Below are 11,704 nucleotides of genomic sequence, written 5' to 3' on the forward strand. Positions count from 1 at the left end.
TTGGTTACTGTTGTGACAGACAACAATTTTTAAGATAATGACTAGAATTATGACTGATAACATTTTATCAGGACATGTCAGAACTTTAAGAATTCCATATAATTTCTATAATATCTACATTAGTAATATTTACCATGCAATATAACCTAACCTGGGCTTCCCTGGTGGCTAAGATGGTAAAAAATCTGCCCACAATGTGGGAGATCCAGGTTCAGCCCCTGGGTTGGGAAGATCCTCTGGCGAAGGGAATGGCAACCCACTCTGATGTTCTTGCCTAGAGTATTCCATGGACAGTGGAACCTGGTGGGCTACAGTCCATGGAATTACAAATAGTCAGGCATGACTGAGCGACTGATCCTTTCCTTCATAAGCTAACCTGAAAAGATTTATTACTCATTTGACAAAACTTCCCATTTAATTCAACATTCAAATGAACCTAAATCTCAAAGTTAGCTAGAGGTCAAAGGACTTTATTAAATATGATTTAGGAAGTTTTGCCAATAAATAAAGGGCTTAGAACACTCAGTCAGATATATCATAGGTCACTATGACACAATAGTTATTCACTTAGCCAAAATAACAATAAAATATTTCAAAAGGAAAAAAGAGCAGATCACTTAGAAGGCAAAGAACTTGAAATCTGTTAGCAAAGGCATTTCAGCATCAAGAAAACTCACTGTCTTAACAGAGATAAAAGCCACATTTAAGTATCATACTCAGTTATTTATAGAAATTTACTCAACTAAAATTTTATTTTTTTAAGTTTTTTTAATTTTTATTTTTACTTTATTTTACTTTGCAATACTGTATTGGTTTTGCCATACATTGACATGAATTTTAAACATAGTCACTCCTGACCATGCACAAAGCTCTTTTCTTGGGGCCCACTATCCATGAACCTTTCATCACTTTCTGTACTACCACTTTATTACTATTTTCCCAATAAGAATCATCTGTAAGTCAGACCTACTTTCTTTTCCCTCAGTAAAATGCAATCCATTCCTCATGACATCCTTACTGAAAACTTTTGTGCTACTTTCCTATGGTTTGCTGAAATTTTTGTATCATTTCTACTGGCTATAATCTATTAGCTTAAATTAGAATCCTTGCCTCTTAAAGCCTTAATTTCTTGTGAGAACGAAGAAGCAAGCAATCATAAATTCTCCTCTACTTTATTATTGTGTAGATTGCTAAACATGAATACCAGTGATAATTTCTTAAAAAAAAAAAGTTTTACTTTCTGATTGACAACATCTCAGAATGGCACCAAACGTATGCATTAATAGTTCTAAATATTTTTGCTTTCTCTTTGAGAGGAGGTCAATGTTCAGTAATCAATGTTTTAATATCTTATTTTATTTGAGAATGACCCACCTGTTCAATAATCTTCCTTCACTTAATTTAGTGCAACTCTAGAATTTCAAGTTACCAAAACCTGGAGAGACTATTTCAGACAGATATTTCTAAAGCATCAGTTCAGTTCAGTTGCTCAGTCGTGTCCGACTCTTTGTGACCCCATGAATCTCAGCACGCCAGGCCTCCCTGTCCATCACCATCTCCTGGAGTTCACTCAGACTCACGTCCATCGAGTCCGTGATGCCATCCAGCCATTTCATCCTGGGTCGTCCCCTTCTCCTCCCGCCCCCAATCCCTCCCAGCATCAGTCTTTTCCAATGAGTCAACTCTTCGCATGAGGTGGCAAAAGTACTGGAGCTTCAGCTTTAGCATCATTCCTTCCAAAGAAATCCCAGGGTTGATCTCCTTCAGAATGGACTGGTTGGATATCCTTGCTGTCCAAGGGACTCTCAAGAGTCTTTGCCAACACCACAGTTCAAAAGCATCAATTCTTCGGCGCTCAGCCTTCTTCACAGTCCAACTCTCACATCCATACATGACCACAGGAAAAACTATAGCCTTGACTAGACGGACCTAGGTCGGCAAAATAATGTCTCTGCTTTTGAATATACTATCTAGTTTGGTCATAACTTTTCTTCCAAGGAGTAAGCGTCTTTTAATTTCATGGCTGCAGTCACCATCTGCAGTGATTTTGGAGCCACAAAAAATATAGTTTGACACTATTTCTACAGTTTCCCCATCTATTTCCCATGAAGTGATGGGACCGGATGCCATGATCTTAGTTTTCTGAATGTTGAGCTTTAAGCCAACTTTTTTGCTTGCTTCTTTCACTTTCATTAAGAGGCTTTTTAGCTCCTCTTCACTTTCTGCCATAAGGGTGGTGTCATCTGCATATCTGAGGTTATTGATATTTCTCCTGGCAATCTTGATTCCAACTTGTGTTTCTTCTAGTCCAGCATTTCTCATGATGTACTCTGCATATAAGTTAAATAAGCAGGGTGACAATATGCAGCCTTGGCGTACTCCTTTTCCTATTTGGAACCAGTCTGTTGTCCCATGTCCAGTTCTAACTGTTGCTTCCTGACCTGCATACAGATTTCTCAAGAGGCAGGTCAGGTGGTCTGGTATTCCCATCTCTTTCAGAATTTTCCACAGTTTTTGGTGATCCACACAGTCAAAGTCTTTGGCATAGTCAATAAAGCAGAAATAGATGTTTTTCTGGAACTCTTTTGCTTTTTCCATGATCCAGCGGATGTTGGCAAAGTGTATCTAAACACTATCTCATTTGCATTTTCTGTCCTTAAAAGTTTTTTTACATTGAATTGGGCCACCACCTACCCAGTGGTTGGTGTGCCACTTAGCTTGTTGATCTGTTACAAAATGCTTATACTGAGGCTCAAGGATCCGTCCACCGTCTTGGACTTATTTGCTTCTATTCAGCCTATGTAATGTTCTTTGGTTACATCTTCCTTCAAACTTGATGTACTGTCCCTTCCCTCCTGTTTCATTTCCCCCCCTCAGAGATTTTACTCCCATATTCTTATAGGAAGCAGAGGGGTGATGGTCCATCACCTGTAATACCTTCAAGGCTGAGGAAGGGTGTCAACCCTGCCTGTCAGGGAGTGAAAATCTCTGAATATGTGATCTAGGACTCCCAGGGATAGGACGGCTCCTTGTGTTAAGTCCGCATGGGCTGGAATCCTTGCATAGCTGTAATTTTGATGTGAAACTGCTCCCATAGCCTTCCTACAGAATCTCCTTGATAATGAAGCCCTTTTTGTAACAGCATCAGAGTACAAAAGTGTCTATAAATGATAAGACTTAAAGGGCATGGTGAAACATCTGATTAATGGATAAAGAAACTTGGTTACAGTGACTAGAATTCTGAATGATTGCATTTAACATACAAAATAATTCTGGTTAAATATTTCTCTTTAAGACACCTTGGGGAACCTCCAAAGTATCCAAAGTTAGCTGGAAATCCAAAGAATTTTAATCATAATTTGATATTTGGGAAGCTTGTCAAAAAGCTTTAAAACAGTTGATCAAGATTGTCAGTCACTGTGAAATAATATCTATTCCTTACCAAAGTAACCAGAGACCTCAAAAAATGAATGTCACTCAGTCGTGTCCGACTCTTTGAGATCCCATGGACTATACAGTCTCTGGAATTCTCCAGGCCAGAATACTGGAGTGGGTAGACTTTCCCTTCTCCAAGGGATCTTCCCAACCCAGGGATCGAACCCAGGTCTACCACATTGCAGGTGGATTCTTTACCAGCTGAAGCACAAGAGAAGTGGGAAGGTCAAAGATACTGGAATGGGTAGCCTATCCCTTCTCCAGCGGATCTTCCTGACCCAGGAATCGAACTGGGGTCTCCTGCATTGCAGGCAGATTCTCTACCAACTGAACTATGAGGGAAAAGCAAATATTAATATAAATTTTTTACAGGCAAAGAAACTCATATAGACTGTCGCAAAAAAAAAAAAAAGTGTTTCAAGAATACTTGAGGGAGAAGTTAAAACCAGTCTTGTTCTGGCCCATTTCTAACAAAATTCACTTATCCAAACAAATTCAAACCAATCTTAGAGAATCCTGAACATACATAATTAGATCTTTTATTCCTTACACCTACTACTGAAAACACTGTTGACTAAAAAGATGCATAACTTCATAGTTGAGAGTTAAGTTTTATTTGGGGCAAAATGAGGACTGCAGCTGGGGAGACAGCACCTCAGATAGTTCTGAGATACTGTCCCAAAAAGGCAGTCAGGAAAGGCCAATATATAAGATTTTGGTGAAGGGGGAGTCCGATGCAACCAAGCACTTACTTTACAAAAGATTTTCTGCTAGTCACAAGGAACTGATGTCACCATGAAGGAATTTAGTGCTTTTCTAGATATAAAGAGATAGAAAGATTGGGATCATGAAATCAGTTCCTGAAAATATTTAACCATCTAAAGACCTGTTCCACCAGATTCCCTGGAGCACAGAGTGCCTCACTCCACCCTGAACTCCCTTGGGGTGTCTGTGGAGGGGTGTTGAAGGTCAACAGCTGCAGCAGCACAGGGTTCAGTCTCTGCAGAGGCAGATGGCAAATTCTCTTGTTGTTCAGTAGCTGCCAAATCCTCTTGGCAAGTGCCAATGTGTAGTTGACAGGGCCCCCTCATGGTTATAAATTCGACCCTACTTTGAGAGACATTTCATGACTATTTCATCTCACATTGCTAGGAAGGCTCATTCCTAGTTTTGGAGAAGGTTTTCTGATAGACCACTCATTGTGTTATTCCTGGACTAGGTCTTAATAGTCAAAGATATCTGGACACCTGTCTTCTAGCTGTGGTCAAGGGAAATATTCCCTCTTGTTTCATCTTCCCATATCTAATATTACACATTGATTACATATTGAGCTATACATTTGATCAGCTGCTTCAAGTCTAATTATCATTGTTTTTGTTGGAAGCTCAGTCATACACTTGGTAACACAAGAAACAATAATCTTGTAAAACAGGAAAAATACAAATAGTATAGCTAATAACATTAGTGGAATTATAAGTAAATATTTCAGCCATGAGCCTCCCACACCAAACCATTTTTTTTTAAGATCGTCAAGGCTAAGGAATGCATCACTTAAGGCAGAAATTTTATTTTTCATTTAGTTCATCAAGTGTTATATTAGAGGATTCATCTGGTGCGAAAACACAGCATTCAGTTTGAATTATGGCACAGGTGCCTTCCTGAGGTGCTGTAAGCTGTCTAGGGCCTTGCAGTTTTGTAGCAGCATCCTCCTCATAATAAAGGCCTATGAGTTCAATAGAGTAATACCCTGATTAGTATCACTTAAAGTTTGTTGAGTAAAGGTCGTTAAGGTTTCCATATGTCTGATTACATCTTCCAGTCTCACCGAGGCACAAAAGAAAGCTGCTACACGGTCATACCAGTGGAATTCAGATCTCTTGACCTATTGGACTCATACCAGTGGTAGACTGGCTGAGGTTACCACTAATTTATTAACCTGTATGACCTTAAGTTCATGAGAATCCCAGGCTACACCTTCCTATCCATCCCAGTGGAAGACAAGGCCATAAATTAATACCACAAATCTAATGAATTTCATATTAGTCACTGCCTCTAAGGGTAATAATAGGCATAGCTCATGAGGCACACAGCCTAGTTTCATAATATTACGAGGTTGACCATTCTTAGTATGGTTTAATTGTTCCCAACATGGAGGAACATTTAAACAACTTAAATTACCATAGTCTGGTGTCAACCATATAGATCCATCCCATAGTTTCAGGAGTTTTCCTTTTAATAGACAATATATTACAGTTTTTTGATTGAGACTTAGCTCATTGCTCTGATTGAGTTGAGTGACACTAAGAGAAAACTTAAATCTATGGGCAGGATCAGAGCAGGTATAAATAGCTGGCCAGGTGACAGGATCCCATCTAGTAATATGAGTAGACAGAACAGGACTGAACTCTCTCCTAAAATAAATTTCCTAGGAGGTGTCCCATCAGAGCCCTGGAGGGGAGAAATTCACTAAGGTAACACAGAGGTACTAGTCTACAATAATTGCATTGAGGTAATTGTCTACAATAGTTGCATTGAGTCTTAAACTAGCATAGGACTGTGCCAATAATACAAAACATTTGACTTTTTGCAAAGGTCCAAAAAGTCAGGAAAACATTATAAATGATTATAAGAATCAGGTCCAACACTTTGGACAAGCTGTTTACCTCTGATATTGTCTTCTTCTCATCCTAGTGCAGTGCAATTTCCTCTGTTTGAGCATTGTTTTAAGGTGAATTTGAGATCAGCAGCCCTCTCTATAGACCAGTCCAGTGTAGGGGGCTTTGGAAATGGGAATTAATACAAGAGTCAATTTCCCTTCAATTCCACTGTGCATGAGCTAGTTAAGAGTACATGATAAAAAGATCCTTCCATCCAGGTTGGAGACAGCTCTTTAAAGTATATCTTTCTTCCATTCTTGGTTGCAGGTTCTTAGGCATCTGATTTAGCAATACCACTGCTGGGCATACATCCCAAGGAAACTAGAACTGAAAGAGACACATCTACTCCAATGTTCATTGCAGCACTATTTACAATAGCTTCGATCCCTGGGTCGGGAAGATCCTCTGGAGAAGGAAATGGCAGCCCACTCCAGTATTCTTGCCTGGAGAATCCCATGGATGGAGGAGCCTGGTGGGCTACAGTCCATGGGGTCACGAAGAGTCAGACACGACTGAGCGACTTCACTTCAGGACATGGAAGCAACCTAGATGTCCATCGGAAGATGAATGGATAAGGAAGTGTGGTACATATACACAATGGAATATTACTGAGCTATAAAAAAGAATTCATTTGAGTCAATTCTAATGAGGTGGAAATAACTGGAGCCTATTATACGGAGTGAAGTAAGTCAGAAAGATAAACATAAATATTGTGTATTAATGCATATATATGGAATTTAGAAAGACGGTAACAGCAATCCTATATGCAGGGGGCAGCAAAAGAGACACGGATGTAAAGAACAGACTTCTGCACTATGTGGGAGAAGGCGAGGGTGGGATGATTTGAGAGAATAGCATGGAAACATGTACATTACCATGTATAAAACAGATGACCAGCGCAAGTTCAATGCATGAAGTAGGGCACCCAGAGCTGTTGCTCTGGAACAATCCAGAGGGATGGGGTGGGAGAGGAGATCTGAGAGGGGTTCAAGATGGGGGTCACATGTGTACCCATGGCTGATTCATGTTGATATATGGCAAAAACCATCACAATATTGTAACTATCTTCCAATTAATTAGTTAATTTAAAACATTTTAAAAATTCATCTCACAAAGATAGAGTACTAAGATAAGCTTCAGAAACAAACTGAGTGACCTTTAATAACTCAATTAAATTTTACATTAATATACCATAACAGCAAAGAATTATCCAGGGAAAGAATCTTAGTAGATACAGACCTCTATTAACAAACTGGGATTTAACATTCATTGAAATATATTTTTCTCTCTGGAAATCACCCTCATTTTTACCAGATATAACCAAATTAAGACTAATTTGTTTGCAAAATAGGTCTTGTTTCAATAACTTGTCCTGATTATTTATTTTTATAACCATAATTGATCAGAGACTTTTGTTGCTTTGCTTAAACCTAAGAGTGTCAGACAGAACTTTTAAAATAAAGCCTCTCAGGGCTAGGAAAATCATGCCAAAGGGTTCTCACAGATTTTGTGTAACAGATCTAGGTGAACTCCTCCCTTCTCAAGGTCTCCAGAGTTCCTTGAGATTTCTGTGTCTGTTACTGAGATAACCTTTCTAACTTATCTGCTAATTTTACTGGAAATTTAAGAGTTTCCAATTTATGGAGGGATCTGATAGTGATAAAAATTAAATAGCTCAATTTGCTTACAAGAATATAATTTTACCAAACTAGTGTAAGTCATAATTAGCTTGAGGCATAATTAGCTTCATGTGAGGTTTTCCTCACATGTGGAAAACACAAATCCAAATAGGTTGTTTTTCAGATAGAAACCATAAATGTTACAAGCATATTTGCCCGTTCATTCAGTACTTTTGTTAACCTTTGTGAAGTCATCAGTCTTCCCATTAGAATATGAGGACATATCAGAATTTAAGGAACTCCGTATAATTCTAGGATATCTATCTTAGTAACATTTACCATACAATATAACCTGAGATTTATTGCCCATTTGACATTAACCATGAAATTCCATATACCAACTGAACTGATTTACTTTAACATCTCTTTTCAGGATGTTTTAGGGTCCCTCTGAAGCATCCCAAAGTTAGCTAGAAGTCAAAAGTGCTTCATTTGGATATGTAGGAAGTTTTTTCAATAAATATCAAAAAGGTTTAGAACACTCAGTCAGATAGGATCACAGGTCACTCTGAGACAATAGCTATTCATTTAGCAAAAATAACAAAAAAATATTTCAAAGGCAAATATAGAACAGATAATTTAAGTGGTAAAGCGACTGAAATCTGTTATCAAAATCAATTCAACATCTGAAGAAAGCATGTCCTCTTAACAGAGAGAAAAGCCAAATTCAAGTTTTTGCACCAGTTTTCTTTTAAATTCATTTAAAAGTAAACTTAAATTCATTTTAAACTTAGTCCTTACCATACACAAAATTCTTTTCTCAGGGTCCACTTTCCACAAACCTTCTTGTCAATTTCTGCACCCATTACTTTGTTTTCCCACCCTGAAATAGCCACCTGTAAGTCAGACTTACTTCCTTTTCACTTCATAAAATGCAATTCCATTCCTCATACCTTCTTTACTGAAACCACACATCCTACTTTGCTTATGCAACCAAGAATTGACCTTTATTTTATAGATTGCTGAGCATAAATACCAGTGATAATTTCTAAAAACCTTTACTTTCTTATAGAGAACGTCGCAACATGGCACCAAACATATTCAGTAATAGTCCAAAAGCTGTTTAGTTTCTCTGTAAGTTCAGTTCAGTCGCTCAGTTGTGTTCGACTCTTTGAGACCCCATGAACCACAGCACGCCAGGCCTCCTTTTCCATCACCAGCTGCCGGAGTCTACCCAAGCCCATGTCCATTGAGTCGCTGATGCCATCTAACCACCTCATCCTCTGTCGTCCCCTTCACCTTCTTCCCTCAATCTTTCCCAGCATCAGGGACTTTTCAATGAGTCAGCTCTTTGCATTAGCTGACCAAAGTATTGGATTTTCAGCTTCAGCATCAGTTCTTCCAGTGAAAACCCAGGACTGATCTTATTTAGTATGGACTGGTTGGATCTCCTTGCAGGCCAAGGGACACTCGAGTCTTTTCCAACAGCACAGTTCAAAATCATCAATTCTTTGGCACTCAGCTTTCTTTATACTTCAAATCTCACATCCATACATGACAACTGGAAAAACCATAGCCTTGACTAGATGGACATTTGTTGACAAAGTAATGTCAATGCTTTTTAATATGCTGTCTAGGTTGGTAATACTTTCCCTCCAAGGAGCAAGAGTCTTTAAATTTCAGGGCTGCAATCACCATCTGCAGTGATTTTGGAGCCCAGAAAAATAAAGTCAGCCACTGTTTCCACTGTTTCCCCATCTATTTGCCATGAAGTGATGGGACCAGATGCCATGATCTTAATTTTCTGAATGTTGAGCTTTAAGCCAACGTTTTCACTCTCCTCTTTCACTTTCATCAAGAGGCTCTTTAGTTCCTCTTCACTTTCTGCAATAAGGGTGATGTCATCTGCATATCTGAGGTTATTGATATTTCTTCCGGCAATCTTGATTCCAGCTTGTGCTTCTTCCAGACCAGCGTTTCTCATGATGTACTCTGCATATAAGTTAAATAAGCAGGGTGACAATATACAGCCTTGACGCACTCCTTTTCCTATTTGGAACCAGTCTGTTGTTCCATGTCCAGTTCTAACTGTTGCTTCCTGACCTGCATACAGGTTTCTCAAGAGGCAGGTCAGGTGGCCTGGTATTCCCATCTCTTTCAGAACTTGCCACAGTTTATTTTGATCCATACAGTCAAAGGCTTTGGCATAGTCAATAAAGCAGAAGTAGATGTTTTTTCTGGAACTCTCTTGCTTTTTCAATGATCCAGTGGATGTTGGCAATTTGATCTCTGGTTCCTCTGCTTTTTCTAAAACAAGCTTGAATATCTGGAAGTTCATGGTTCATGTATTGCTGAAGCCTGGCTTGGAGAATTTTGAGCATTACTTTACTAGCTTGTGAGATGAATGCAATTGTGGAGTAGTTTGAGCATTCTTTGGCATTGCCTTTCTTTGGGATTGGAAAGAAAAGTGACATTTTCCAGTCCTGCGGCCACTGCTGAGTTTTTCAAATTTGCTGACATATCTAGTGCAGCACTTTCACAGAATCATCTTTGAAGATTTGAATAGCTCAACTGGAAATCCATTACCTCCACTAGCTTTGTTTGTAGTGATGCTTCCTAAGACCCACTTGACTCTCTGTAAGAGGAAGTTAGTTTTCAAGAATCAGTGTTTTACAATCGTATTTTATTTGGAAATGACTTAGAAATAAATGACTCGGAAATAAATTTTCATCACTTAGTTTACCACAACCCTAGAAATTCGGGTTATCAAAATCTAGAGAGACTATTTTAGACAGACATTCCTAAGGCATAATTATTCTTAATAGAGTTTATCCAATAGCTCCTAACTCCTAACTCAAGTTATCTTCCTTGCTGACAAACTTGTAATGGACATATTTAACATATTAAACCTAGGCTCAATAAAATTATTGTGCATAATGTTAATGATTCTTGTAAGATCAACAAACAAAAATAAATGCCAGGTATTAATTTAATGCTGAAAAATTCCCAGTTCATATGAACCTGAAATTCATTTAGGTTAATTTCTCTTGTATTTAGAACTGTATGATTTCTTAAGGGTTTATTTTTCTTGGGGCCAATTAGATTACAAGCTTCTCAGCAATATTGTCCAAAAACAAGGACACATACTGAGACATACATAAGTACAAATAGACACAACAAGAGGTCTCATAGCTTTATTTATGAATCAGATATTGCAAACTTAGTTATGAATCAGATATTGCAGTGTAAACCTCACTAAATGTAAACAGCATTTAGAATAAGAAAATTTTCAAAATTATTTGTTCCTATTTTTTTTTTCTTCTACAGTTTCAGGAGTTAGAGATGATCTAGTAAGTGATCCAGAGAGCTCTGGTCTCAAGGCATCAGTTCAGTTCAGTTCAGTTCAGTCGCTCAGTCATGTCCAACTCTTTGTGACCCCATGAATCACAGCACATCAGGCCTCCCTGTCCATCACCAACTCCTGGAGTTCACTCAGACTCACATCCATCGAGTCAGTGATGCCATCCAGCCATCTCGCCTTTTGTCGACCCCTTCTCCTCCAGCCCCCAATCCCTCCCAGCATCAGAGACTTTTCCAATGAGTCAACTCTTCACATGAGGTGGCCAAAGTACTGGAGTTTCAGCTTTAGCATCAGTCCTTCCAAAGAACACCCAGGACTGACCTCCTTTAGAATGGACTGGTTGGATCTCCTTGCAGTCCAAGGGACTCTCAAGAGTCTTCTCCAACACCACAGTTCAAAAGCATCAATTCTTCGGTGCTCAGCTTTTTTCACAGTCCAGCTCTCACATCCTTACATGACTACTGGAAAAACCATACCCTTGATTAGACGGACCTTTGTTGGCAAAATAATGTCTCTACTTTTCAATATGCTATCTAGGTTGGTCATAACTTTCCTTCCAAGGAGTAAGCATCTTTTAATTTCATGGCTGCAGTCACCATCTGCAGTGATTTTTGAGCCACAAAAAATAAATC

Source organism: Capra hircus (assembly GCF_001704415.2).
Source record: "Capra hircus breed San Clemente chromosome X unlocalized genomic scaffold, ASM170441v1, whole genome shotgun sequence".
Lineage (NCBI taxonomy): Eukaryota > Metazoa > Chordata > Mammalia > Artiodactyla > Bovidae > Capra > Capra hircus.